The following is a 6000-nucleotide window of genomic DNA, read 5'->3' as shown; positions in this document are numbered from 1 at the left end:
AAAAATAGGGGAAGGAAACAAACAGACAAAGGCACCCAGTGTTCTTTTTTACTTCAATTGCTCTTTTTCACTCTAATTATTATTCTTGTTATTTTTGTGTGTGTGCTAATGAAGGTGTCAGGGATTGATTTAGGTGATGAATGTACCAACTATGTAATGGTACTGTGAACAATTGAAAGTACGATTTGTTTTGTATGACTGCGTGGTATGTGAATATATCTCAATAAAATGAAGATAAGAAAAAAATAAAAAAAGGGTGAAAAAAAAAAAAAAATAGAGGGAGACTGCCCAAGATGAAAAGGATAATGTGCCCTGTTCCCTTAATGGACCCCCCAAATGCCTCTTTTTATTGGGGTGGTGCCCTAGGCAACGAATCTTGCAGGAATTTCTGTGTGGTCTTGCTCCCCTGAGACCCCTCTTGCCTCAAAGGCTGATACTTCGCTCTACGCCCACTCCCCAAAATGGCACAAATACGACAGCAGGTGGTCACCAGGGGTCCAATCCCAGTTCTACTACTTGACTCACTCTGTCATCTTTGATGGGTGATTTGGCTTCCCCGAGTCTGTTTTCTTACACGTGTGTGGCAGAAAGGGAAACCGCAGGTCCATAGCTTTTATCAGATTCTAAAATGGCCAGGTGACCCCAAAGAGATCAAGAACCACAGACTGAATGAAACTGAAGAGATTTGTGTTGGAGGGCGGGGGAAAGGAGGTCCAGAGGTCAGGGCGGAAACTGTGGGATAGAACAGAAACTCCAAAGGTTCCACTGGCCCCCTCCCCCAGCCCTGCCACCCCCACCCCCGGACACATCCGAGCGCTCCGAGTTCCCCAGACGGCCTGCGGCTGCCCCAGACGCGGAAACTCTGGCCCCGGAGGCGGGGAGCGGGAAAGCAGGTGACTTCTCCGTCCCGGGGTGGGAGCACCTGAGCGACGGGCGGGGCTCCGAGCCCGGCGCACACAGGTGCCCTGGGCAGGAAATAATAATGCTCCCAGCGTCACCTGCAGGCCGAGTCGGGGCGGGGCGAGGATCGCAGGCACCTGGCGGCTGGGCGCCCTGTCGCTTTCCTGCGCTCGCTCGGGTCGATCCGGCAGACCCCGCGGGCCCGGGGCGGGGCGGGGCGGTGCCATTCATTGGGAGGGGCGGGGCTGGGCGTTACCACTGGGCTGTGCAAGGTGAGGGGCGGGAGGGGGCGGTGCCAGTGGGCGGGGAGAGAGGCTGAGCGCCTGGGTGCCATTGGGCGGCGAGGGGGTGGGGCCGCGGCGGGGCGGGGCCGGGGGTCCCCGAGGCCCCCAGCGGGCTGAGAGGCCGGGGAGAGCCGCGCTGCGGGCGCAGCTGGGCTGCAGTCGTGCACGCAGCGCAGGAAGCGGCTTCTGGACAGCGCGATGTGTGGACGGTGAGTGAGGCGCGGGCAGGACAGGTCTGGGACGTCCAGGGAGCCCACGCGAGCCGGGGCCATCCCGAGCCAAGGGCGGTTGGAGCCTGGGCCCTGGTGCCCTTGGCCTCTGCTCGCTTCGGTCCCCTCCTCCGGCCAGCCGGGCCCGGGCGTCCTAAGGCCGAAGGGATGGACGGCTCCTGCCCCAGGGCTGCAGGTGAGCGCATCACAGACCTCGGGCTCAAACCTGAGAGCCTGGCACCCTCTTCAAGGAAAAGGGACTACAGGGCTAAAACCTGAGCATGACAGGTGAGCGCGGCTGCAGGGTACACCTGTGCCACCTCATGCCTCGCTTCAACCGGTCTCCTAGAAGCATTGATCTTAGAGCTGGGGGAAGGATCGGAAAAGCCTGTGGCGCCTCTCCTACTTTACAGATAGGAAAGCAACGCCCAGATAAGAGCAGGAGTGGCTTGCTTCACAATCGCTCTTTATAAAGGGCTTGCACAATTGTCACTAACTCCTCTCGGCCCTGTGAGATTGGAACGTTCACTGTCCCCTTTTTCCGCATGAGAAAACTGAGGCTTGAAGAGTTATGGGATCTCACAGCTTCATTTAGATGAGTCCGTGGTGGAGCCAGGATTTGAGCCCAGGGTTTGCTTTCTGACTTCAGGTCTCCTGCACTTTCGCCACCTGCTCCAGAGCTCATCCTGCCCTCCCCACCATCCTGCTCTCTGGGCACCCTCTGCTCTGTGAGATGCCTCAGCGTTATCAACTGGCACAGAGATAACCCATCAGCCCTGTGGGAGGGACAGCGTTCTCTCATGTCAGGAACAGTGCCAGGCCAGAGCCCCTGCTTCCTTAAAGCATGTGTGGAGCGTTCCAGTAACCCCATTTCGTAGAGGAGTCACAGCTAAGTACTGGGATTCTGGAATTTGAACCTGCTCCTGTTAGACTCCACAACCATTAACTTTCCATTGCAAAAGAACCCCTCCTGGCTCCGCTGGAGGGTAACTGCCCACTGCCAGCACTAAGAGGTCAGGCAGGATTTGTTGCCAGAAGTCATGGTTTTTTAAAAAAGCCTTAAATGAATTGGTAGGGCCTCTAGTTAAATGCAGATTTGCTTGCCTCCTGCTCTGCATAGTTCCTGAGTGGCTACCCTGAGGGTGGAAGGTACTCTACCCTGAAAGAGAGAGAGGGCTTGGTGGGAGAAGGGGAGAAGAGGGGAGGAGAAGGGAGAGGAAAGGAATCTCTCCCGGGCTCGATGAAGTGCTACTAAACTTGATAAGGTCAAAAACTTGCTGGCCAGAATTTGTAATGGAGTGTTTTTAGCACAGGGTATGCAAATCTATTTTCATTAGTTTTTAGTCATAGTTCTTCTGTGTGTAGTGCTGGTGGTTCAAGACCAGACACTGAAAGTGAGATTGATGCCATAGATGATAATGTCCATGAGGAAGCCAGGGTGTGGGGCTGCATTTCCACCAGGAGACTCAAATGGGTGACCTGGAGATCAAGGACAGAGTGATCTCCCCTGGGACCCCTGGTCAGGCTCAGCTGGACAGTGACAGATAAAGAAGCACATGAACCTCTGGCTTGCATCACCGTCCAGATCCCATGACCGTACAGCCTCAAAAGGAGGAGTCTGACAAAGGGATCTCCCAGAATGGACTCTGGCCTGGGCCCTTAGGGACCTGGGTTCTGGTTCCAATTCTACCACTGACCCAGCTCGGGCAGGGCACAGGGCCCCACCTAGGGTAAACTCACCATATCTGCACACTCAGAGCCCGGAGAGCCTGTCTTCTTTGAGCCCCGTGTTTCCTTCTGTGGAGCCCTGCACTCTCTCCAGAGCCCCTGATCCCTGTTGTCAGTGATAACAGTCAAGGGCACTTCAGGTTATTGCCCCTTACACATGTCTCCTCAGCTCTCACAGTGGTCAGTGAAAAACCGAGGTTCAGAGAGGGAAAGACACTTGCCCAAAGCCACGCAGCTGGAGAATCACAGAGCAGAGTTTTTGAGCCCAGATCCTCACAAAGGCTGGGTGGTTATCCTATCAGAGAGGACAGTGAAGAAAATATTGCTAAATCATTTTAAAGTAAAATAAAATTAAGTAGGAAGTGGCTCTACTTCTCAGTATCTCTGCAGTTTATTCATTTCTGCTAAAGAGGAACTTGCTGCTTGCTTAGTCTCTTTTGCTGGCTGCTCCACCCTCCTACCCCAAGACACATTCCCAAGGGAGAGATGTGGGACCACATCTCCTGGCTCTGCCTGATCGTGGGAGCTTGGCCGTGCTGTCACACATCCTCATAGCCATAGAGCCAGGAAGAGCCCTGAAGATACACTAGACCAGCAGCCTCTGAGACCTGGCTCAGTTGAGTCTGAGAGACAGCTCCGCCTGCAGATCTCAGTGACATGTTAATGCTGCAACAAATATAAACGCACAGTTCTCTCTGCAGAGGTTCCTAACCTGGGACCTGGGAATCTAGGGGCCCATGGACCAAGTTTCCCTGGGCCCCCCATAGGAGCATGCAAATCCATTGTGCAAATGTGTGCATATATACATATGCATTTTTCTGGGGAGCGGGTCATCAGCTCTCAGGAGATGACAAAGAGCTCCATGACCCAAAGGATTCTGAGCCCACCACGTCTCAGCTGTCACAGGAACCACCCACAGCAGCTGCCCATGGCTCCTGGCACTGGCTCAGGGGATGGCACAGGTGGGAGGCAACTGCAGAGGTGCTGGGAGGGCTGGCCCCTCTGCCTGCACTGGGGCTCAGGCAGTCAGGGTATCAGCTGGTGGCTGCTCTGAGCATGTGCTCAGCCCCAAAAGCGTGGCTGAGAGGGCCCCTGTGTCCCTAGATCTCCTCTTCCACAGGCGAGACTGTGCATACCAGGAGGGGCTCAGGCGGCATTCCTACCCGAGGTCTCTATTTATGCCTTAAGCCCAAGAGCAGAAACCTGATTTGCCCAAAGGGGTCTGGGGAAGGCAGCTCTGTAAGTGAGACCACCCAGCATGGGTGCTGATGGTTTTTCAGAGGAGGGAGAGCAAGTGAGTGGAGAGGCCTGTGCCGGGAGGGCTAGAGGAAAGGGCAGCTGGGAGCAGAGGTCAGCCCAGGTGGCAGCTGAGGGGTGCTGGCTGGTGGCCCCTTCTGCCACCATCACCTCCCTTCTTGCCTGGGCTCCAGGGTCCAGTGTCCCCCAGGCTTCCTGGCCAGACCGTCTTGGGACCGGGAAGGCGAGGGATGTGGCCAAGCCAGAGGGGCAGGAAATGCAAGTTGGAATGGGAGGACCACAGACAACCGGTGTGGATGGGGGCACGAGAGGCAGCTGCTAAATTGCTCTCTGCTCCCCGTATCAGAACAGCTGCTCGCTTGGCAGAAGTGTGGAGCTGAAGGCAGCCGTGTCCAACCAGACTCCCCGCTCCAGCGCAACTGGCGCTCGGCAGCCTTGCAGCTTCTTCCCTGACAGCCATGGCAGGCTCTGGTTGACAGGTGTTGGGGGGACCCCTTGACAGGCTCACTGCTCCCAGCGCCTTCCTGCTGGCCTCCAGCTGGTATCTGGCTGCTATCTGAGAGCTGTGGCCGTGGGTTGGAGAGCAAGAAACTGAGGCTGCCCGGGAATCTGTGGCCGTGTCGCCAGCCCCTGCCTCCTCCCTCGGAGCCTCCTTCCAGCTGTGCCCCACCCCATCTGTCCTCCTCCCATCTCTTGCTTCCCATGTGATTTTCTTTACCTACTCGATTTAAAGCATGCTGAAAGAAAATAACGTAAGTTCATAATTTCATGAATTTCAGCTTACAAGTTCTGAGATTTCGCAGAGGTGCTTAAAGCATTTAAATGTGGGCACCAGTATATTTCCCATTTTGCCAAGTAAGAACCGTTTAGTGTCTCCATTATTCTTACAAATGACAGGAAATTGTAAGACTAAAAAGTCAGAAGGACATCGCCTTAAAAGTCTTTAAAATATACTCCCTGTAATATCCTTCTTTTTCTCACTTTGCCATCAACCCACAGAAATCGGGCCCTCTGAGACCTGGAGGCCCAGGGCTGGCCGCTCTGAGATAACCCCCCCCAGGACCAGGCCTGGCGGTCGCAAAGGCCTCGGCGTCTTTTGTCCCAGACCCCAGGCAGGGACAATAGCGAGGGCAGGCTGTGACGGGGTGGCAGTGAAGTGGAAAATGAAAACAACAACCTCCCTGTTCAGTGGGGACAGGTAACCTGGGGCTGGCACAGGGCCACCCCCGCAGCCCCCCCCGGGACCCTCCTCTGAAGGAAAATGGGGCAGAGCCGCCTCCAGCCTGGGGAGCTTGGAGAATTGAGCTCTGTGCCCTGGGGGCTGGGGGAGGGGAGCTGGTGGGACATTTAGACTCCTGGGCTCCCCAGTGGCAGGGCTGGTGCAAGCTGGGGGTAGGGGGTGTCACTGGCAGCCTTGGCCATCCTGGCTGCTTGTCCCTCTGTGGTTCCTAGACCATCTGGGGAGGCCGGCGGGCCCCCACCCCAACCCAGGCTTGTGCAGCAGCCTTGCTTTCACCCGTTTGCACATTGGGCTGCTGCCTAGGATTATATTTAAAGAAGAGACTGTGCCACTTACAGAAGTTTGGAAGACACTTCATTAGAGATTCTCGAAGGCTCCACCC

At 55.7% G+C, this 6000-nt stretch overlaps 1 protein-coding gene across 2 annotated transcripts in view; it reads left to right on the top strand.

Moving 5' to 3' along the window:
• Window positions 1-1262: 1262 nt before the first annotated feature.
• Window positions 1263-6000, top strand: part of RASSF4 (Ras association domain family member 4) — a 36302-nt gene continuing 31564 nt past the window's right edge. For both annotated transcript variants that reach the window (XM_037804001.1, XM_037804000.1), the window contains exon 1: window positions 1263-1393. The gene's annotated coding sequence lies outside the window, so the exon portion shown is untranslated. The remainder of the gene's footprint in view (window positions 1394-6000) is intronic.

Source organism: Choloepus didactylus, chromosome 15, assembly GCF_015220235.1.
Source record: "Choloepus didactylus isolate mChoDid1 chromosome 15, mChoDid1.pri, whole genome shotgun sequence".
In the NCBI taxonomy this organism is placed as follows: Eukaryota; Metazoa; Chordata; class Mammalia; order Pilosa; family Megalonychidae; genus Choloepus; species Choloepus didactylus.
Note: the sequence above shows the minus strand (reverse complement) of the source record. Positions and strands in the feature narration are given on the sequence as shown.